The following is a 25,431-nucleotide window of genomic DNA, read 5'->3' as shown; positions in this document are numbered from 1 at the left end:
CCTTTGCCACTTTCTGAATATAGTATATGTTATTTGGATGTATATGAATGATTTTCAAATTGGAAATTCTTATGTGGGGAATACTACTCGGATAAATTTTTCCAGAATGGAGAGGAGATTAGTGGAATTATACGAGAAGCAATGAGAAATAAAATTAAAATTATATGAAAGTTAATATAATTCTTAGAGGGAATTGTCAAGTAGTAAGTTTCAGCGAGGACGAAACGGTTCAAGGAAAATTTTAAGAGGAGTAGAAGAATTGGAGCTAGGGTGAACTTTTTTTATGTGAAAATTATTCAAGCAGAAGAAATTCTTAGATGGGGAGAGAATTTTTACGGAGAGGGAAAGTGGATATCCCACCATGATTTGAGATTAAACAATTTTATATCAAGTTACAATCTTAGCTTTGATGCTTACAAGCTACAGACTATTAACAGCTTTAGCTACTTATTAAAAAGAAAAAAACTTTTACTGATAGTGAAAAGTAACGTTAAAACCTAAAACAAACAAAACTATTTTTATACCGGAGGGGTAGTGCCGTTTTCTCAATCCTAGCTGTATGAACTGGTATTCTATTTCTGACACAAAATAGCTTTTGTCCATTTTAAATCTTAATATTGCTCCTTTCACTCACTATTGTATATTTTCTGTTGTTTTTTTTATTTAATACTTTAGAAGAAGTGTTTTTACTCTATAGCCTTAAAACGAAAATATTAGAGTTTTCCACTTTATTTAAAAGTACTAACCTCTTTTTATCTCTTTTTGATCCCCACAGTTCTCTCTGCCTCTTCCTTTGTCTCTCTCTTATCTCTATCTGTTTCATATCTTCTGACTAACCTTGTCCTTTTGACTCTTCTCGTCGTTTGTTAAAAAATCTATATTTTACCAGACGTAGATATGAAAGTTATATTTTGAGTTTTTCTCTAGTTTTTATTATAAGCCTGTTATTATACAATATATATTTTTTGGATATGAAAGTGATGTCTTGAGTTTCTACCTAATTTTTCTATTGTTTAGAAAGCTGTTTTTACACATAATGTATTTTCTATACAATTTTTATGCTCTATAGGTTCTAAAATGTGGTTTTACCTTTTCTAAAATAATATATTCAAATCCACAAAAAGCTAAAGAAGAGTACAATGAACCAAAGCATGATACATGATGAGCAAAGATTTATTCTTATGTAGTATAAAATAAATAAACAAGGGAATACACCTTTATAATTAATGAAACTTCAAAATCATTTTGATTATATTATAGCTGTCTCATTAACTACACTTCTTACAAACTTTGTCACTATTTAAGTAAAAATACAAATTTGTACCCCCTTTGAAAACCAAAACATAATTTATACTTTTATGGAAAGAAAGAACATTTTTCCTATTTCGATATTCACGGCTTAAGGTACTTAAAGGTATCTATTATTCTGCTATTCAGTTTCCTCATTTTGAAACCTCTTGGTTTTGAATTTCTGTGCATTCATCTTAGGAAGGAATTAACAGAGGTATTTTCAGGAATAACGTGCACAGGAAGATTGTTCCAGATATAAGTGCAATGCTGGATAAAGTTCTTCCTCAAGTATTCGGTTACGGGCGTGTCCTCCTTTAGATAGTTGGATCAAACTTTGTGCCTTTTTTTTGTTTCGAACTTTGAGCTAACGTTTGGATAAAGAGGGAAGCATGAAATAGAGCTTGTTTGAGGGAGGTGCATTCATTTACTTTTAGAAAACAGTCACTGACGGTGCATTAAACTGTCCATTTAAACGCTGGAGTGAATCATATATAGAGGCAGAGCAATCTGTGTTTGCTCTTCTTTGGATCTTCTGGATTGGTGCTAACAGTGTTTTAGGGGAAGCAGTGTATAGTGGGCATCCTGATTTGGCTAAGAGTCTGATACATGACTTTTAAACTAGGATAATCGATCTGGATGGAAAAAGATTCTTTCAGCAAAAGTCGCTCTGAACCTTCTTAAGCAGGAGGCTCTCACTTGTTCACGGTATTTATTCTAAGAACTATTGGTGGAGAAATTAATCCGCAGTAGACGAAGCTTGTCGATTCTCTTTTCAGTCTCATTGATGAAAATAATTTGGGGTGTTCAAATGGAACCTTTTACCTAATAATAGGAAGCTCATATTTTTTGATGTATTTAAGTTGATTATTCATTTATCAGACCACTTTACGATTTTGTAAATATCCATCTGTTGGAAATGGAAAGCATGTTTTGGGTCTTTTTGTTTAAGGACGGCTCAGTGTATCATGCTATAGTCGGCCAAGTGTTGTAGAGGGCTTGCAAGGTGGTCTCCCATATCATTTATTTGGATAAGAAAAAGTGTTAGTCCCAAGACGCTGCTTTGGAGATATCCTAATTTCACTGAATATTCATGGGAAATAAAACCGTTGAGAACAACCCGCAGCGAACGATCTGAAATAATAATTCTCTATCACTATTAATTGACATCCACGAGCAACGTAGGCATGGAGTTTGCTTCGCAGGCCAGAAAACCATTCTCTGTTGTAAACTTTGGTAATGTTGAACTACAATATCTACAACACACACACACACATTCACAACCAAACAAAATCAGACAAAGAGGCAAAGACACACAGTCAGACATACAGAAAATACAGACATACAGCACAGGGAGAAAGAAAAACAACACGGAGGGAAAAAACACGCACAAACAACAAACTGAATCGCACAAAGTCAGACACACAGGCACACACACAATCAAACACACGGTCTCGAAGAGATAGACAGAAACACACCGAAAGGAAATCAAATGGACACACAAACACACACAAAAACACAAATACACAACCACAAAAATTCAAAAAGATAGGCACACACAGTCAGACACACTGGCAGGGAGAAAGAGACAAAATCACAAGGGCAAAAAAAAAGCAAACCCAAAAACACGACCAATTGAAGTCAGACCCACATACACAAACGCAATCTTTAACACAGGTACTGAGAGAGATTAAAGAAAGATACAGAGGGAAAAACAAAAACACAAAAAAACACACAAACAAACAAAACCATACAAAACACAAAGTGAAAAACATACACACAAACAACAGCACACACACAAACAAACATACAACAAAATAAAGTCAGATGCACACACACGGCGATAGAAAAAAAAACTCACAGAGGAAAAGACACTCATACACACAAAACCACAGAAAGTCAGACAAAAATGCAAACACAAAGTCAGAAGCAAAGGCAAGGAAAGGGAGACAAAGACCCACACAAGGAAAAACACACACAGACACATATACAGACACAAACATTCAGACACAGGCACGGAGAGAGAGAGAGAGACAAAACAAAAAGAGAGAAAACACAAAGACAACATATTCAATACCACACAAAGTCAGACACACAGGCACACACTCAGTCAGCAAACACAGACATGGAAAGAGAGGCAAAAACACACACGCGGAAAACCTAAACAAACACAAACAACTAAACAAAGTCAGGAACACAGGTAAACACACACAGTCAGACACACTGGCCCAGAGAGATTGAAAAAAGACAGAGAAGAAAAAAGACACAGACATCAATATTTTGCAACCAGGGGAACGTAAATTCTATCAGCTCACTGGCCTACTCATCTTTGGCCTTTAAAAAAATCTTTTAACAGTGAAAAAACAGGTTTGATTGAGTCTTTTGCCTTTGTATTTGACTTTTAGTGGTTTTGTGGGTATGTGTGTTTTTCTCTTTGTGGTTGTGTTTGTGTGTGTGTGCTTCGTTTCCCTCAATCAGATTTTGTCTCTCTCTCTCCATGACTATTTGTCTGACTGTGTGTGTGTGTGCCTGTTTTTTTCCTTTGTGTGTTTATGTCTCCCCCTTTCCCACCCATGCCTATGTGTCTGACTCTGTTTTTGACTTTGTGAGGCCTTTAAAAAAATCTTTTAACAGTGAAAAAACAGGTTTGACTGAGTCGTTTGCCTTTGTACTTGACTTTTAGTGGTTTTGTGGGTATGTGTGTTTTTCTCTTTGTGGTTGTGTTGTGTGTGTGTGCTTCGTTTCCCTCAATCAGATTTTGTCTCTCTCTCTCCATGACTATTTGTCTGACTGTGTGTGTGTGCCTGTTTTTTTTTCCTTTGTGTGTTTATGTCTCCCCCCTCCCACCCGTGCCTATGTGTCTGACTCTGTTTTTGACTTTGTGAGGTTGTCTTCGTGTGTTTGTGTGAGTGTGTTCGTTTATGTGTTTGAGTGTGTGTGTGTGTTTGTTTCTTTCTCTCTGTGTGTTTCTGTCTCTCCCCCATACCATTTGGCCTGACTATGTGTGTGCATGGTTGTCTGACTTTGTGTGGTTGTGTGTTTTTGTTTGTTTTTGCGTGTGTGTATATATATGTGTGTATATATGGGAGTGTGTGTTTTTTACTTATGTTCACGCTTGTCTCTCTCTCTCTATGGCTGTGTGTCGGACTGTGTCTTTGTGCCTGACCAGAGGATGCCACAGGACCAGTCTTTGTTTGGCATAGTGATCTGAATTTGTTTGGTTATGTGTGGCTGTGTGTGTGTTTATGTGCGTGTTCATATGTTTGTTTCTGTTTATGTGCTTGTGTATTTCCGTCTGTGTGTTTTTGTCTCTCCCTCATGTCTAATTTCCTGACTGTGTGTGTGCTTTTGTATCTGAATTTGTATGATTGTGTTTGTGTCTGGGTTTGTGTATATACGTGTGTGTGTTTGTATATATATATATATATATATATATATATATATATATATATATATATATATATATATATATATATATATATATATATATATATATATATATATATATGTGTGTGTGTGTTTTTGTGTGTGTATTTGTGCGTGTGCACGTGGGGAAGTGTGTTTTTGTCCTTCTTTGCATGTTTGTTTCTCTCTCCGTGCCTGTGTCTTTCTTAGCGTGTCTTACTGACCAAAACTGTTTCACGTAACTGTGAAACAGTTACGTGAATGGATTTGGTTTTATCACATTGAGGGTGGCTTGCTTGAATTAAATGTAAAATTATTAACAGGAAAATGCCTGAAATCTGTCTTAGAAATGATGAGGGGATGCCAGAAGGTGCCAGATGGCCAGTCATAATTTGACACGGTGGCGGGAATTGAGATGGTGTATCAAGGAAGGCTGGCTTTTGAAAATATGAGTCAATTGGTTTATTGTATATTTTTTAAGGAAAAATATACAATTCAGACACACAAGCACATACACAGTCAGACAAACAGACATGGTTGAGAGATAAAACTCAAAGAGGGAAAGACACAATCACAAACTTACAATCAAACATATACACGTATATAAACAAACAAACAGACGCCCGCACACAACCACACAAAGTCAAATTACTAAACAAATACAACGTAGAGACAATAGGGAAAATTTCAAGACAGTGGAAATTATTTCTGTAGATATTTCGGCCCTATGTCCAAGGGCCGTCTTCAGCACAATACAAGAATAAGAGAGAAACTATATATATATATATATATATATATATATATATATATATATATATATATATATATATATATATATATATATATATATATATATATATATATATATATATATATATATATATATATATAATATATATAAATTATATATATATATATATATATATATATATATATATATATATATAAATATATATATATATATATATATATATATATATATATATATATATATATATATATATATATATATATATATATATATATATATATATATATATAGTTTCTCTCTTATTCTTGTATTGTGCTGAAGACGGCCCTTGGACATAGTGCCGAAATATCTACAGAAATAATTTCCACTGTCTTGAAATTTTCCCTATTGTCTCTACGTTGTATTTGTTTGTTATGGAAAGGCAGTGTGGTCTTCGTCGTTATTTTCAAATTACTGTGCGAAACTAGGACTGGTCCTTTTGGCACCCTTTGGTGAGACACAAAGACACAGTCAGACACACAGGCATGAGCGAGATAAAAACATGCATACAGGGAAAAAACACACTCACACATATATACACAAACACACAAACAAAGACAACAATACAAAGTCAGACAAACAGGCACACAGACTGTCAGGCAAAGAGGTATTGAGGAGAGACAAAAACACAGATGGAAAGACAAAAATGCACACAAACATACTCAAATATATTAGTATTCACAAACACACTCACACAAACATACGCAGACAACCTCAAAAAGTCAAACACAGACACACACAAAGTCAGACAAGCAGGCACGAGGGGAGAGGTCAAAACAAACAGAGGAAAACACACACACAAACAAACACACACAAAAACAAACGCATACATACACTCAAACTCACATAAACACACAAAACCAAATAAAAAAACATACTGGCACACGAACATAGTCAGAGACATAGGCATGGAGAGGGGAGGGGGGAGACAAAAGAATAGAGAGGGAAAAACACACACACACACACACACACTAAGAAAAAGTTAGACGCACAGGAACATGCACACTCAGACACAAAAGCACGGGGAGTAAGATAAAAACAGGCAGAAGAAAAAAATACACACAACCATATACACATCCAGACAAACTCATATACAAGCCAAATGCAGAGTCAGACAAACAGACACGGAGAAAGAGACAAAAACACACAGACGGAGAAAAAAACACACACACAACTATACAAAATGAGACACACAGGCACGCAGAAATAGACAAAAAACCAAAGAGGAAAACACATGCAAACAAACACACACACACAACCACACAAAGTTAGACACTTTGGATACACAAAGTTAGAAAAAAAGCATGGAGAGAGAGTGAGAGAGAGAAAAAACCAAACAGGGGGAAAAACACACAAATACACACACAAAGGCACACACATGCAGTCAGACACATAGATACGGAGAGAGAAACAAAAACACATAGAGGGAAAAACGCATACACAACCACAAAGCCAGGTATATAGGCACAGACAGTCAGATACATAGGCACGATGAGAGGGATAAAAATAAATACAAAGGAAAAACCTGCACACATTCACACAGATACACACAAACACACACCCACACACACACAAACACACACAAACACACACATATACACACACACACAAACACACACACACACACACAACACACACGCATACACACACACACACACACACTATATATATATATATATATATATATATATATATATTATATATATATATATATATATATATATATATATATATATATATATATATATATATATATATATATATCTATATATATATATATGTATACGTATATATATATATATATATATATATATATATATATATATATATATATATAATATATAATATATATATATATATATATATGTATATATATATATATATATATATATATATGCACAAGCAAACGCACACACACAAACGCACATATACTCTCACACACACACACACACACACACAAATAGCCACATACACACACAGACACAGCCACACAAATATACACAAACAGCCACATACACACACAGCCACACACACACGCAAACACACAGACACAAACACACAAACAAACACGCACAAACACACACATACACATACACAACAAAAACAAACAGTTAGGTTACACAGTCAGAAAAACAGGCACGAAGCAAGAGACAAAAACAAAATGAAGGAAACTTACACACAAACACAAGAAAAAACATATATGGTCAGACGCACTGACATACACACAAACACAGTCAAACACAATGCCACAGAGATACAGACAAAAAAACAAAAGGAGAAATGCACACACACACACACACACTCACACAAACACAACCACGCAAAGTAGAACACAAAGGCACACACAAACAGTAAGACAAATCGGCATGAGACTAACTCACACACACACACACAAACACACACACACATAAAGACCTCCACAGAAAAACACACACACATACACACAAACACAAACAAACACCCACTCACACCCACACAAACAACCAAACACACAAACAAACACAGCCACACACACACCACCACACTGCCACAAACACACACACAAACAAACACACACAAACGAACACATTCACACACGCACACAAACAAAGACGTACAAACACACAACCAAACAAAGTCAGACACAAAGATACAAATACAGTCAGACACAAGGGCACAAAGGGAAAGACAAAAACACAAGAGGAAGAAGACAGAAACACTCACACACACAAACACAAACACACATACAAAACCAAACAAAGTCAAAGACACAGTCACACATACGTTAAAACACAAAGATATGGGGGAGAGATAAAAACATACAAAGGGAAAAAGACACACAAACAAACACAAACCCAAAAACACACAAACAATCAAACACAAAAAGTCAAACCCACAGGCAGACACAGTCAGGCACACAGGCGTGAAGGGGTACAGAAACAAAGAAATAGAAAACACACACACATACAAAAACACAACTAAACAAATTCAAACACTCAGGCACATACACAAACTCAGACACAAAGGCATGGAGAAAGCCAAAACACACACACACACACACACACAAACACAACCACAGAAAGTAAAACATAAAGGCACACGCACACACAGTAAGATAAACTGGAATGAAGGGAGAAACAAAAACACGGAGGGAAAACTCACACGCACATACACAAACACAGCCACGCAAAGTAAAACACACAAGCACACACACCGTCAGACAAACAGGCACAAGGGGAGAGAAGAAATCACACAGACGGAAATCTCACACACACAGACCCACACACAAAGCCATAGTCAAACACTTAAACTAGATAGGCAAAACACACACACAAACACACAACTACATAAAGTCAGAAACACAGGCACACACACAGTCAGAAACAAAAGCAAGGGGAAAGAGACAAAAACACGCAGAAGGAAAATCACACGAAGTCAGACATATAGGCACGGAGAAATAGACAAAAACATGGAGGAAAAGCTACGCACGCACAAACAACCACCCAAAGTCACACATAAGAACACACAAACACATCGTTAGACAAATAGGCATGGAGAGAGAGACACAACCACACAAAGGAAAAAAAACATATACACACACTCAACCACAAAAAGTCAGTCAGAAAGGGACACACTTATAGTTAAGCCCACAGGTACAAGGTGAGAGACACAAATACAAAGAGGAAACAACACACATACAACCAATCAAAGTCTGACAGACAGGCACATACAGTCAAAAGCAGAGGCATTGAGAGACACAAAAACAAAACAAAAACACATTTTGTTTTGTTGTATATCTTTTTTTTGTTGGCCATTTGTTGTATATATTTCGAAAAAGTCTCATTCGATTGGAAATTGATAGGGTTAGTTCCCTTTTTAATAGTCGAAAGTGAGGCAAGGGTAATTAACCCTCTTCTTATTCTCACCATTTTCCCTGACTCATCTAATCAAAATTTTGAGTTAGCCATTATCTTCAACGTAAATGAAAGGCCAGAAAATTATGTCTTTAATGGTGACAAACCCCTTACAGCCCTCATAACAAGGGCTTTAGGTTATATCGTGGGGATATATGAGGTATATAGAGAAAGTGCGATCACATAAAATTCGACCGGGACACATTGGATTGGTAAACAGTAGTTCTAGTCCCCCTTTTAAGATTTGAACTGGTAGGAGGGTGGAATACCTCCCTCTCCCTCCATCTCGAATTTTCCCGAATTAATCTGACAAAGGGTTTGAAATGATCTTTTTGTTATCGTAGAAACTTCAAAGAGAGCTCATTCGATTGTAAGTTCAAAGGTCTAGTGCCCTAATAAACAGCTGAAAGTGATTGGAGGGCAACAAACCTCTCCTCTCACGCGATTTCCCTTAGCACATCCAATAAACATTTCTAGATAGCCAGTTTGTTCAAGGTAATTGAAAGGTCTGAAAATATTTATTTGAAGATGACCAACACCCCCCCCCCTCATCTCCATTTTGTTTTGATTTTTAAAAGCATGATTCGAATATTTATCAAAGTGGATCAACTTCTCATGTAAAAATTAAATTTTTATTACATCAAGTACCTGCTAGTCCATATAACATTTACAACGTCATAATTTCAGAAAGATAAGCAATCAAGGAGGTCATTGATAATAAATTAAATGTTAAAATATAACATATTTTTGGTTTGGAGATTTGTTTAATAGAATAATAATAAAGCAAAATTAAAGTGGAAAATAAGTATTATCGAAATATTAGGAAAGAAGATTTTGACATTGAAATGGCTACAAGATCACAGAAATGAAATCTGTTACAACTAAATACGAAGAAAATCGTTATCATTATTGATTTTAATGGTGAAATGGTTGATCTATTTGCACCTAAGTGTTTTGATTCTAAAGCAGTCGACTTTGAAAAGAAATTAAATAAATTAGATAAAGTTACGAATCTAAAGGTTATTGGAAGAAAAAATAAGGATAGTATAAATTATTAAAATATTGATATCGAACTATCCCCTAAATACTAAATCATATTAAGTTGTAAAATTTTATCAGCAGTATAGGAAGAATAGAATATATAGAAATATATTTAAAAAAAATTATATCTAAAATTCCTATTCCACAAGACCTGTTTCGATTTTAAAGCTCAGGATGTGAAATTGTAAAATGTTGGACATTTATATTTAAAAGTGTGTGAATTCCATTGAAAAGGGGGTAAATTGACAGGTTGACCTATATGAGGTCTAGTACCCGTTTTTACATTGTGAAAAACAATAAAATGAAACCAAATTTGATTTCCAAAGACCTGCTTTCATTTTGAATGTAGGGATAGAAAATGTTAAAAATTTGCAATATTTGATGTTAGAATGATGCAAAATGGCATAAAATGATGCAAATTAATTGGATGAGTTAAATAGAGCAGAAACCCCATTTACTATAATACTACAAATCCAATGAGACCCCTCCGAAGTTTATACGATCACCCTTTCTATATATACTCTATATGCGCCCAGGGCATAACCTACAACCTTGTCCTAAGGGCTTTGAGGTGTTTTTTTTTGTCATCTTCAAATACATAATTTCCAGACCTTTCATTTACATTGAAAAAACTGGCTATCTAAAAATTATGGTTGGATTTGTTTGGGGAAATGGTGGGCTTGGGAGGAGAGGTTATTTGCTCTCCAATTACTTTTGACTATTTAAAAGGGTAATAGCCCTTTGAACGTCCAATCAAAAGAGCTCTTTTTGAAGATTCTACGATAACAAAATTACCGTCTCAAAATTAGCCATATGAAATAATTCAATAGAAAGGCGGAAGCAAGGAATACTGGAACTTAGAGGAAAATACAGAGTTTGATTTTATTTTAGCTTTCCAAAACTATCCAATTTTATCAGACACATACAGGAAAATACGAAATGGGAGGAGGAGGGGGGTATTCCACCCTCTAATTACTCTGAACCTTAAAAAGACAAATAGAACTTCTGATTACAAATCCAATGAATCCCTATCGAATTTTATAAGGTCGATCGGAGTGATGGATAAGGAGTCGATAAGGAGTGATCGGATCTTTATAAAATTTCATGTTTAGAAGTACTTCATAACTCAGATCTCTTATTTTAAATCCCGATCAGATCCAGCGTCATTGGGGGGGGAGGTACCGAAAATTTTGGAAAACACTTAAAGCGGAGAAATTGGGATGAAACTTGGTGGGAAGAATAAAAACATGTCCAAGATACGTGATTGACATAACTAGACCGGCTCCGCTCTCTTTGGTGGAGTTGGGGGGGGGAGTAATTCGAAAAAATTGAAAAAATGAGGTATTTGTAACTTACGAACGAGTGATCAGATCTTAATGATAACTGATATTTAGAAATTGAGGTATCTCTAACGAATGTAAGAGATACCTCAGGTATCTACCTTACGAATTGGTGATCAAATCTTAATAAAACTTAATACATAGAAGGATATTATGTCTCAGAAGCTCCATTGTCAATTAGAATCAGATCTGGAGACATAAGGTGTTGGAGGGGGGAAACAGAAATCTTGGAAAACGCTTAGAGTAGAGAGATCGGGATGAAACTTGATGGGAAGAATAAGCACAAGTTTTTGATACGTGATTGAAATAATTGGAACAGATATGTTCTTTTTAGAGGACCTGGGGGAGGGGTGTTGATATGGAAAAATTAAAAAAATTGAGGCACTTGTAACTTAAGAACGGGTGACCGGATTTTAATGTAATTTGATATTTAGAAGGAACTTATGTCTCAGAAATGTTATTTCAAATTCCGACCAGATTTGTTGACATTGGAGGGAGTTAAATGGGGAAACCTTAAATCTTGGAAAACGCTTAGAGTGGAGAATTCGGGACGAAACTTGAAGAGTAGAATAAGCAAATGTCTTGAATACGTGATTGACGTAACCCTAATAGATCAGCTCTTTTTGGGGGAGTAAGGGGTCGGGGTCCAGTGCTTTTGCGATTTTGGTGCTTCTGGGCGTTCTAGGACGATGAAAATTGGTAGGCGTGTCAGAGAGATTAACAAATTGACTTGATAAAGTCGTTTTCTCCGATATGACCATCTGGAGGGCTGAATGGAGAGGAAAGATTAGAAAAAATTAGGTATTTATAAGTTACGAGTGGGTGATCGGATCTTAATGAATTTTGATATTTAGAAGGACCTCGTGACTCAGAGCTCTTATTTTAAATCCTGACCGGTATTAAGCCTCTGATTTTTCTTTTAAATCAATCTATTGATTCTTAGAATTTTGCTAGAGCTCATACTATATGAGCTCTTGGCTCATCCGGCCTCGTTACAAGTGCCATAGAAGCTCTTAGCTCTTGTTGTTTTTGGTTTTACACCAAAGCATTTCGTATCGAAGGAATTATCAGAGAAACTTTGAAAAGGGTTCTTTTGATTAAAAATTGAAAAGGCTAGTGCCTTTTTAAAAGTCGAAAGTAATTGAAGGGCACCTAAGCCCGTCTCACGCCTACGATTTACCCAAACCATCCAATCAAACATTTGACATAATAGTTTTGTTCAACCTAGTCAAAAGGTCTTGAAATTAAATATTTGATGCTGACCACCCCATAAAGTCTTCAAGACAATGGTTGTTAGCTATGCCCTAGGGGCATGTAAGGATGGGAGGTCTGGTTATTCCCTCACACCTCGTATTTTCCCAAAGTATATCTGATAGAAATTTTGAGTTGGCCATGTGTTGTCGTAGATATATCGAAAAAGGCTCATTCGATTGGAAATTGAAAGGGTAAGTGCCCTTTTTAATATTCAAAGGTGATTGGAGGATAACTAACACTCCTCTAAGGCTTACCATTTTCCCTGACACCTGTAATAAAAATTTCCAATTACCCATTTTGTTCAGCCTAAATGAAAGGCCTGGAAATTATGTCTTTAAGGATGACAACCCCTCAGAGCCCTTAGAGTAAACTAAGAAGAATTATACTAAGAAAATTCATAACTTTTTGTAGGTTATGCCTTGGTAATATATAAAATATATATAGAAAGGAAGACCTTATAAAATTCGGCAGGGATTCATTGGATTTGTACTCAGAAGTTCTATTTCTCTTTTTAAGGTTCAGAGTAATTAGAGGGTAGAATACCCCCCCCCCCCCCTCCCACTTCGTATTTTCCTGTATGTGTCTGATAAAATTGGATAGTTTTGGAAAGCTAAGATAAAATCAAACTCTGTATTTTCCTCCAAGTTCCCAAATTGTGAGACGGTAATTTTGTGATTGTAGAAACTTCAAAAAGAACTCCTTCGATTGGACGTTCAAAGGTCTAGTACCCTTTTAAATAGTCAAAAGTAATTGGAGAGCAAATAACCTCTCCTCCCAAGCCCACCATTTCACCGAAACAAATCCAACCATAATTTTTAGATAGCCAGTTTTTTCAATTAAAATGAAAGATCTGGAAATTATATATTTGAAGATGACAAAAAAACACCCCAAAGTCCTTAGGACAAGGGTTGTAAGATATTCCCTGGGCGTATATAGTGTATATGTAGAAAGGGTGATCCTATAAATTTCGGAGGGGTCTCATTGGATTTGTAGTAGTATAGTAAATGGGGTTTCTGCTCTATCTAACTTATTAATTTAATTTACATCATTTTATACCATTTTGCATCATTCTAACATCAAATATTGCACATTTTTAACATTTTCCATCCCTACATTCAAAATGAAATCGTGACGGATGAAAGCTTAGAACAAAAGCTTATATAATCCAGATGGTATTATAAAGCTATCTGTAACTTTTCATGATCAAAATATCATAAATGACACTACTAATTATGAAGAAACTACTATGACATATTTTATCAGCTCATCACGAGCTATCGATAATACCGAAAGAAGGGACTAAATTGATTTTGCAGCCATTTGAACGTCATCCTTATCAATCGTAGACATTGTGACGGATGAAAACTTGAAATACTATCTTATATGATCTAATTGGTATTATAAAGCTATCCGTAACTTTTCAGGATTAAAATACCATAGATGACACTCTATTAATTATTACAAAACTGCCTCGTTGTTTTACGTTATCCTTTGTACCCGTTGCGTAAACACTTAATTATAGGTTACAGTGAGTATGGGTAGGCTACACCAACTAGCAAAAATTACAAACCCCTCTTCACTGAAGATGATTTCAGCCTAACAGACGGTTATTGCTTACAAGTCCTTTACATGTCTTACCACTGAAACCAACTCAGTCTTACCATCAAATACACTGGAAACAAATAATAGGAAACAAACAATTTTTTGTACCAAAAAATGGATGACATATACTTTGGTCAGCTCATCACGAGCTATAATACCAAACAAGGGACTAAATTGACTATGCAGCCAGTTGAACTTTATCCTTTTCAATCGTTGACATCGTGACGGATCAAGACTTTGAACATTATCTTATATAATCTAGTTGGTATTATAAAGCTATCCGTAACTTTTCAGGATCAAAATATCATAGATGAAACTTTATCAATTATTACTAAACTGCCTCATTGTTTCACGTTATCGTTTGTACCCGTTGCGTAAACACTTATTTCTATGTTACAGTGAGTATGGGAACACCAACTAGCAAAAGTTAAAAGGCCCTCAGCACTTTCATTGTTTTACGTTATCGTTTATACCCGTTGCGTAAACACTTAATTCTAGGTTACAGTGAGTATGGGTAGGCTACACCAGCTAGCAAAAGTTACAAACCCCTCTTCACTGAAGATGATTTTACCCTGACAGACGATTATTACTTACAAGTCCCCTGCATGTATTACCACTGGAACCAAATTGGTCTTACCATCAAATACACCCGGAAACAAATAATAGGTACATCAACTAGCCAAAGCTGCAAACCCTTTATTGTCAAAGAAAATTATGGCCTAACAGCCGACTGTTGCTTACAAGTCCTCTACTTTCCTCACAATCGTTATCGACCTATTATTAGTTTCAGTGTGTACCCTACTACTGAAGTTGTCAACCCCTTGAAACTTTCAAACAAGTATATCTCATGAAGAAATTTTTGCACCAAAAAATAGATGACATTTACTTTTATCAGCTCGTAAAGAGCTATCGATTGCCGCCAAAAAAAATTCTATCCATCGTAGTTCTAAAGTTGATTTTTTTTGCCGTAGACCAACTTTTTAACGTCACCACTTAGAAAGGAGCAAAGGATAAACTCCAATTTCTTTAGCAATGACAGAACTTTTAAAGTTTAGGAGGTACATCCGATAACATTTCTCTACCTCAATCCCAAGTCAAAAAAAAAATTATAAGCCCAGCCGAAATCACGAACAGAAATGGGTAGAAACAATAGATGGTAGCACTTTCGGACCCGTGGGAAAATGCCGCTTTTTTGCTTCTGTCAATTTTTCTATTTCTCACTCAAAGAAGATATAATGGCTTTGGGGCCGGGTAACTGCCACATATATTTAACACTTATAGATTTTAGTCCATCTTCAATTTGAAAGTGGTGCCTGCCTGCTTGCCTGCTAGAAGGGAGCTTTCCACTTGAAAGTAGAAACAAGGTTTGATGAAACGAAAGCTTGGCTGCACAACTTCAGATACTCCTCTCCGACATAGGCTATATAACTCCACTTCACTTCGCAAACCATAGTCTCTGGCTCATGGACAAGCGAAAACCATCCTTCTTGGCCCTAGGCAAGAGTTCTGCGGAACTTTCCAAAATGTAATGCCATAGTCATCAATCCAGCCTGAGGTCCACACTTTCCGTAAAAACCACAAAGGCTAGACCCTTACCAGTTTCGTGGAATAAGCCGAGATCGGCGGCATAGGAAAAAAAAAACGTGACGACACCAAAGTCTTGCTCTCGCAACACAATTACATCATCAGATTCCGAGTGTCAGAAAACCCTATTGTAGAAGTTTCAAGCTCCTATCTACAAAAATGAGGAATTTTGTATTTTGTGCAAGAAGCCAGATCGCGGATGTGTGTTTATTTGTTATTTTGTTTTTTCTCTTTTTTCCCCAGGGGTGATCGTATCGACCCAGTGGTCCTAGAATGTTACAAGACGGCTCATTCTAACGGAAATTAAAATTCCTAGTTCCCTTTTTAAGCGACCAAAAACATTGTCTATGTCTTTGGGGACGACTTAATTCGTCCCAGTCCCCAGGGCACGGGCTGCAAGTTATAAGCTTTGACCATTGTTTACATATTTTAATGATTATTAGGAAGTGCAGAGACGTTTTCAGGGGGACTTTTTTGGTGGTGGGGGGAAATGGGAAGAGGTTACGTCGAAGGATTTTTCTTGGAGGAATTCCTAATAAGGGAAGAGAATTTCCAGGACGGAGGCGCAGGATTTTCTAGCATTATTAAACAAAAAAATGAGAATATAAATAAAAAAAGTTTTTTCAACGGGAAGTATGGATCAGCATTAAAACTTAAAACGAACAGAAATTAATACGTATATAAGGGGATTTGTCTCTTCCGAAATACCTAGCTCTTTACTCTAAAGTGTTTTTAGTAATTTCAACTATTTATTAAACGGCTTTTGTGATTCAGCGGTCATTCTTAAAGAATTGGGATTAAATTCAAGCTTTTGTGTACAGAACAAGGCACTGACGACGGGAGAGCCCCCTAATATTTGTAATAAAAATATTAAAATGTAGAAGGTCGCTACGTATTCGTATAGTACAATAAATTTCTCCTAGCAATCAACCCCCCATAAAAACTCCCCCCTTGAAAATCAGTCATGTAGTTCCAAAAACAATAATAAATTGAGAAAATTGACAAACAGAACTACTTATTTAGATTTCCAGCCACACAAAATTCACTTCCCCATTAGATAATTCCTCCATTTAAAATTATCAAGTCTAGTCTCCCTCAAGAAACCTCACCCTTCCGAATAATATGTTTATAAAGTAATTAAAGTAAGTTTGATGGCACTACATCTTTAAGGTCCAAAATTGTAATGCCTACTCCCAGTGGACTGTGGGGGGTTAGGGAATCCTCAAATACATGGTTATTAGATCTTTTGACTCTTCGTTCTTTGTGAAAATTCTCCCCCCTTCTCTTTGATAATTCCTTCTGTTTGAATGTTCTTAGGGTAAACAAAAAGTTCACCCTAGCTCAAATTCCTCTTCTCCTCTTAAAGTTTTCTCCAAACCATTTCATCTTCACAGAAAATTTCCCCTTTACAATTCCCTCTAAAAAATTCTCTTTAATTTCATATAGGTTTTATTTTATTTCTTATAGTTTCTGATATAATTCCAAGAATCTCTTTATCCTTCTTGAATAAAATTATCCGAGTAAAAATAGACCCCATATGAACTCCCATTTGAAAATTAGTCATACATTTCGAAGTAACAAATTATATATTAAGAAAAGTGATAAATAGTACTACTTACCCGGCTGTCCTACCAAGAAAATTCTCTTCCTCCAAGAGAAATATCCTCCATGTAAAAATTTTCTATTCTAGGCTCCCTGCAGAAAAATAATCCCCTTCCCCCTCTAGGGGTTATTGGGAAGTGTACAGACGTTTTCAGGGGGACTTTTTTGTGTTGAGGGTTGTATGTGTGTTGGAGGAAGGGGCTACCTAGGAGGATCCTTCCATGGAGGAATTTATCATAAGGGAAGAGAATTTCTAGCATTATTAAAAAAAGAGAAAAAAAAATTCAGCTGGAGGTAAGGAACCGCATTAAAACCTAAATAGAACAGAGATTACTACCTATATAATGGTGTTCGTCTCCCCCACAATACCCAGCTCTTTAAGCTAAAGTTTCTTACGGTTTAAAAAAATTGAGCTGCTAGAAAGAGTCAAACATTAGCGTAAAGAGTGAGGTGTTGAGGAGGGGACTACCCCTTTCAAATGCGGAATAATTTTTGTTCGTTTTAAGCTCTAAAGTTGCTCCTTACATGCAATTAAAAAAAACTTTTTTTTTATTTGAATCAAGAATGAGCAGAAATAAAGTCAAATAATCTGTCAGACGTAAAACTACCACAAGTCATCATAATAAACAAATAATACCCAAAACATACAGATATTACAATAAATAATCGAGTTAAACTCAAAACTAGCAGAAACTCAAAACTAGCAGAAGCTAACAAGGTTAGGTTCTTCAACCCTCATGCCTTCTTAACAATGGACATAATTTTTACTTACCTCAATTCCTTCTCAAGACCAGTATATAATTTGCACTTTAGTGACAAAAAAAAATTGTCTTTGCTTTCTCATGCTTTTGTTCCAGAGTCTACCTGAAAAAACATTCCGCCAATGAAATGGGAAAAATTATATGGGAGATTATTTTGCAAGCCCCCTGCATCACTTTCCCGAAAATAGCACACCAAACTTAGCCATCTTTAAGCATGAAGACCCAAAAAAAGCCTCCCATTCCCTAGGGATACATCTTTATAAATTGAATAGTGGTCTGATATAAGGATAAACAGTTTTAATGCTTCAAAAAACTAACTCAAAAGCAAATGCTTCAAAAACAAATAACCCGATGAAAGGTGCTACGAGAACACCCAAGTTTAATTTTCAAAAATTAAATATGAGCCTGAAAGGAAAATCAACGAGATTTGTCGTTTTGGGATTAATTTCTCTATCGATCTTTCTTGGACTTGACAATTATTTTAGTTGAATTTTTTTTCCTAATATATTTTTTTTCTTATAATTTACAAGAAGTTGTTTTACTCTATTGCCTGAAAACAATAAAATTAATTACGCTTTATTTAAAACAATAAAAAAGAATAAAATTACGCTTTATTTAAAAGCGCTAATCACTTTTTCTCTTTTTTAGAACCCAACCCTATTTTTTCTCTTCCTAATTTTTTTGTGTCCATGCTATCTGTATTTTTCGTTACTTATGAAAAAACTTGTCTTTGCGACTTTCAATACTTTTTTGTCCTTAGTTAAAAAAAACAGTATTTTGTCGTATGTGGATATAAAAATGATATCTAGAGTTTTTAACTAGTTCGTCTATAGTTTAGAAACCAGTTTTGTAAAATATATATTATAGCTATGAAAGTTATATCTTGAGTTTTTGCCTCTTTGTAGTATTATTTAGAAACCAGTTTTTATATATATTAAGTTTTCTATATTAGTTTTTACTATTTAGGTTCTAAGAAATAATTTAAATGAATGTAAAACCCAATAAAAGTATTAACTTTCCAGCTTGTGATCTAATGTTCGGGTACCTTTCTTTCACAAAATAATATCGTAAAATCAAAGAAGATTTAAAAACAATGGAGTAAATGTGAACTTCTTGAGGATTAGTCCATTCCCTGCCCCACCTGTACAGTGAACTAAAAGCCGTCATACTTGACGCTCAAAGATTTTCTTCTTATATATTATATTAAAACAAAATTAACATACTCTAATTAATTACTTAATAAATTATTTCTAATAAATTTAGTGACTCTTTAAGTGCAAATGCAAATTTAAACTCCCTTTGAAGACAAGAACATAATTTTCACTTTTATGAAGAAAGTACATATTTTATTCTTATGTTCACGGCTACAGGTACTTAAAAATATTTTATATACAACTAATCGATTCCCTGGTTTTGAAAACCAGAGGTTTTAAACGTCTATTCTAAATTCTTCTGATGTAGTCACAAGAAGAATATTTTCTAAAAACGTCCCCATAAAAATGGTTCCAGATAGAAGTGCAACGTCGGCTGTAGCTCTTCCTGAACTTCTCGGTTCTTAGAATTCCTTATTTAGATAATTAAATCGATCTCTTTACCTTAGGGTCTGCCATGATTGGATAAAGGTAGGGAAATGTGAGAGAGCTCACTTGAGGGAGGAGAATTTATCTAGTCTTAGAAAAAAGTCGTCGACGCTACAGCAATCCTTTCATTTAGAGGGTTGAGAAAGTCATGTGTAGAGGCACAACTCATCCTGTTTGCCCTATTCTGATCTTCTGGAGTTGTACTAAGAGTGTTTTAGGGAATTCAGCATATAGGGATATTTTTATTCAGCTAAGGGTGTGATGCAGGATATCTAAAGTGGGATAATCGGGATGGATGAAATATACTCATTTTTTTTAATCCTGATACATTTTACGATATTATTTTGAAAAAGTAAAAAGATACCCGAAAAAATAGATCAAAAGATGGAAGGAACAGGTTTTTTGTAGAAGTTTTTCAAGAGTCAGAGAAAATAAATGAGTTGACTCAGATGCACATGAATGGGAATTTTCAGGGGGCTCTACCAAAGTGTTAAACATATGAACAGGATTTCTTCTAATCAAATACTTGCAAACACATTTGTTTTAAAGGTCAGACACATAAAGCGTTTTATTTTTCAAGTAAGACACAAGAATGAGATTTTTTCATAAGGTTAAATAACGTAAAAAATTAGATTTATTAGATTTTTTTTCAAGATTTTTTCTTCGTGATTTTTGATTCAAAATATTTCTTTTGTAATTTTTAGTTCTCAAAGTTTTTTTTCCTTTAAGCTTTTGTCTTTAGTTATTTTCCTTAAGATTTTCTTCTTAATTTTTTTTTATTCCGTAGCAATTTTTTAAATTGCTACAGAAATAATAAAACAGAATTTTCTTTCTAAGGTCAAACGCACATGAATGGGAATTATTTTTCAAGAGGCAGAAAGAAGTAAAAGAAATTTTTTTCAAGATTAAATTTTAGCAACACTAAATTTCTTAAGTCCGAAAAACTTGGGACACAGAGTGTTTATTCAAAAGCCAGACACTTGAATGATATTTTTTCAAGGGTTATAAACGTGAATATGAATTACAGGTTTTTTTTTATCAAATTCTGAGAGAAATTAACAAGATTTTACTCCAAGATCAGATACACCCAACATTTATTTTCAAAGGTCAGACACGTAATTGATTTATTTTTACTTTTTATAAGTAAGTTACATAAAAACAGTATTTCATTCAAGGAGTTAAAAAGCATACAAAATAATTTTTTTTCGACTGTCAGGTGTATATGAATAGAAATTCTTTTAATAGACAAAGATGTGAAAGGGGTAATTGAGTTAAAGAACAAACAAAATGGAATTAGGTAAGATACATATCAATCGGACAGATTTTTTTTCAATTTCATTCCATTATCTTGGAAAAGAATTAAAGTACTATTATTTTTTTATGTAAGATTTCACTACAAAAAAAACGTGACTTTTCGATTTGGCTAAAATAAATAAAACCTTTTCAGATTTTTGATAAAGAAATATAAATAAATATCAGGTGAACAGTGGTTAGCATCAAAAATATTTCTTTCAGTCATGTCTTTACTAATGCCATCTATTCATTGGCAGTCATAGGGGGCAACATTTCTTAAAATCCAAAGTGTTTCCATCTATTCTGCCATTGTTTATATGGCATAATAACTTATTTTTAATCTAGGTTACATTATAAAAGCAGATTTTAAGTTAGTTTTGCTTAGGATCAGTAAGTTTGGCTCCAAATCTTGTACTTTAAAACATTTTTTAAAACAATACTCGTTAATATTTCTTACCTTTGAAAAAAAGATTGTTTGCATTTTCTGAAATTGAAAAATGTACGATTCATATGTCTCAGACTTTGGTAAAACCCCTTTGAAAATTCCCATTCATGGGTCTGACTTTTGAAAAACAACTCATTTATGTTTCTCTGACTCTTGAAACACCTAAAAAAAATCCTACTAATATGTTTCTGACACATTAAAACTCTATTAACGTATATCTGACCATTGAGGAAAAATATTGTATTTTTAAATGTTCTTGGAATAAAATCTAATTCATCTTTCTTAGACCTTCGTAAAAACATTTCAGCTAACACTCACGTGTCTCTAGCCCATAAGAAAATTATTTAACTGTCCTCATTTTTAAATAAACATTTTGTTTTGCACGTTTTCGAATTAAAAAAAAAATCCATTTTGCTAGGCTTTTTCTAACTTAAAAATCTCTCACATCATTCGGACTGTTGGAAAAAAGTCCCAATCGTGTACCTCTGACCTTTGAAAGAAAATGTGTTGTGTGTTTTAGCTTTTTAAAAAAAAGGCATTCTTATCTCCTATCTTTGAAAAATAAAAAAGAAACTCATGTACGTTTCCTACTTAAGAAAAATTCAGTAAGAAAAGAAATCATGAAGAAAAGATTTTGAAGAAAAAACAGTCTTGAAGAAAAAACAAAGAAAAAATATTTTGAAGAAAATAATATTGAAGAAAATAAATCTTATGATCTTGAAAAAAAAATCTTCAATTTTTTTTCGTACAACTTTTTGAAGTGCACAATCTCGTTCATTTGTCTGAATTTGAAAAAAAACTTGTTCATATTTTTGATCTTGGAAAAAAATGTGTATGTTTCTGATTTAGAAAAATCCTTTTCATAATAATAATAATAATAATAATAATTTATTTATAGCCCACAAAATACATAAAACGGTGGAGTAAACACACACAAAAAAGAAACAAAAAACAATAAGAAAAACAGCAACATAAATAACATAACAGCATAACAACATGCAACATAAATAAATTACCTCAATTCAAAAAATGGCCAAAGAGGGTCAAAATCACCAATCATTTGCTGAGTTTTAAGAGATATATCTTTAGATTAATGTTCCAGTCGCGAGGGCACATCAATGATGTCAAATTTAGAAACGACTGTATGATTCCGATACCATCGAGGCAGACGCAGCAAATACTTGCAATATTTAAAATATACTGAGGGTATTTTCTTTTTATCCTTCTTGCGAAGAAGAAAAGCAAAACCAGAAAGATAAAAAACAGCAGGGGCACGAAAACTAGAATAAAGACGGCATAGTCCTTTTCGGTTATACCGACCAAGATTTGGTGAAATTTTTTCGTAACCAACCCGCATACTTTTCAGCACGCCGGACGTAATAGCGGAGCAAGTAAACGAAAGTGACGTGGAAAAAGAAAGACCCAACCATTTAATACCTGCTGAACATGGTATAGCTGAAGAACTCAAGCAAAGAAGTGTTGCTGGTGGAGGACTCCCAAAACACAAAAACTCACATTTGGAGGCATTAACTGAAAGGCCTTCTGTGGATAGTGTGGCTGAAAGCCGGTCAAAGTTGGTAGTTAGACTATGTTTTGTCCGGCTAAGAAGCAGAACATCATCAGCATATGCAATGTGACTAATGCCTAAAATATCATTGTAAAAAATTGACGGTTGAAGACGTTGGAGAAACGAAGCTAAAACACATTTAAATATGCTCGGGGATAACACGGCACCTTGCCTAGCGCCTTTTTTAACAGGAATAAACTCCCCTACAGTACCATTCCACTTCACCCTAACTGAAGAATTAGCATACCAATACCTAAGCACGGAAACAATAGAAAGTTTAACACCTGAGGCTGCTAGAGAAAACATAGCATTTTAATGAAATACATTGTCAAAAGCACTTGATATATCAACAGTCAAACAATACAGGGGACTTTTTTTTAGCAACAGCTTGTTTCATTAGCCGACCATCAATATGGTGAGCTTGAACGCAGCCCATACCTTTTCTAAAACCAAGTTGGAAGGGCGTTAAATTGCACTTGGAGTTAATGGCCGGTAGCAGCACATATTCAAATAGCTTACTAATAAAACAAGACACAGAGATAGGAAGGTAATTAGAGCAAGCACTGGGTTCCTTACCGCTCTTATCTATGGGAGATATACAACTGCATAAAAAACTATCTGGCCCAAAGGACTGTGCCAAACGCATATGAAACAAAAACTTCAAATGCTTCAGCAGTTCAGGACAATTATAAGTAAAAAACTTGAAGCAAAGACCATCACTATCGAAAGACTCAGACTTATTCACTTGCTCAAGAGCTTGGAGTATAACACCAGATTCCACCGATAACACTTGAGATTGGTTTATACGAATTGGGAGGATTGAGTTGACAAGCTTTGTAAAATGATTTTGGAGATTAACATTAAATGACAGCAAAATATTTTTATAATGAGAAGCGAAGTCACATAGCCGAAGAGACGAACTAATTGGAGGTGAACACTTTACACTATTTATAACAATATCCCAGGATTTCTTTTCACAAGGACCATCCCAGGCATTCAGTCTCGCTCTACGCAACAAATGTTTGTACTCTCGTTTGGTTTTCTGTTATATTTGATGTACTGAACCAAAAGAAGGAAATCACAGGCTATCCACATACGGAGCCAGAACTTAGCTTTTTGTTTAGCCATCTTCACCTTAGGATCAACTTTCCAAAAGGGATTGCGAGTACCCGTTTGCATGCGCTCAGAGGGGACAGCTTTTGTAGTGGTGGACTTGAGACAGAACACTATTTGCTGATAATGTGAGTTGATATCTATCCGAGTTGAAGTTGTAAATAAAGATGTTTGCAATAAGTGGAAAGGCACTTTAATAGATGATAATAACTGGGACAATGTCAATACATAGAGTGAAACATTGGTATTTCCCCAATTTCACTTTTAGAACCACTTGGGAAAGCTACGCTGCACGGAGGTTGCCATGGAGCTACATAGTTGGCACGTGATTGGCTTAGAGTCGTCCACATGAACTATTGATGAAAATAGAGTTGAATCTGACACAATTACATGATCAAGGTTGGAAGTAAGACCACCACGACTGTGAAAATAAGTAAATAAAAGATATTTACCAGCAAGATGGAATCCTCTGGGTAGTGAATCAAGAAAGATTTCAGATCGGTCATACTTAGATAATAGTTCAGTGTTCATGTCGCCGGCGAGAATCTATTTGGTATTTGGTTTTTAAAGGTCGCTAAGTAGTGTTCGTAGGCGATTACCTGTTTGTGAAAAACTAGACAGTAACTGCACAGTCTTTTTATTACATGGGAAATAAATATTTATAAATGCGGTATCACTGCATTTTATCGCTAAGATGTTAGCGTCCCTTTGCAATAATATCGGTTGAGTTTTATGTCTAAAATACATGGCCAGACCTCCTATTGGTCTACCACGGGTTTTCTGGGCAGCTCTCAAGAAGGTATAATGGGTCCGAAAACGCTTTAGACTATCAACATTCATTTTAGAGAGAAGGTGCTCCTGTAAAAAAACAATA

General features: G+C 34.8%; 1 long non-coding RNA gene across 2 annotated transcripts in view; it reads right to left on the bottom strand.

Annotated features, from left to right (window-relative positions):
* Window positions 1-552: 552 nt before the first annotated feature.
* The window catches only part of LOC136042290 (uncharacterized), a 42,872-nt gene continuing 17,993 nt past the window's right edge, over window positions 553-25,431 (bottom strand). The window contains exons 1-3 of one of the 2 annotated variants that reach the window (XR_010621238.1): window positions 19,306-20,057; window positions 18,571-18,662; window positions 553-2,421 (exon numbers count right to left, since the gene is read on the bottom strand). This is a non-coding gene — a long non-coding RNA (uncharacterized LOC136042290). Of the gene's footprint in view, window positions 2,422-18,570; window positions 18,663-19,305; window positions 20,058-25,431 lie in introns of those variants that run through there. The other variant, XR_010621237.1, reaches the window with a different exon arrangement.

The sequence above is a fragment of the Artemia franciscana genome, unplaced genomic scaffold, assembly GCF_032884065.1.
Source record: "Artemia franciscana unplaced genomic scaffold, ASM3288406v1 Scaffold_1017, whole genome shotgun sequence".
Lineage (NCBI taxonomy): Eukaryota > Metazoa > Arthropoda > Branchiopoda > Anostraca > Artemiidae > Artemia > Artemia franciscana.
This window is presented reverse-complemented; position numbering and strand designations above follow the sequence as displayed.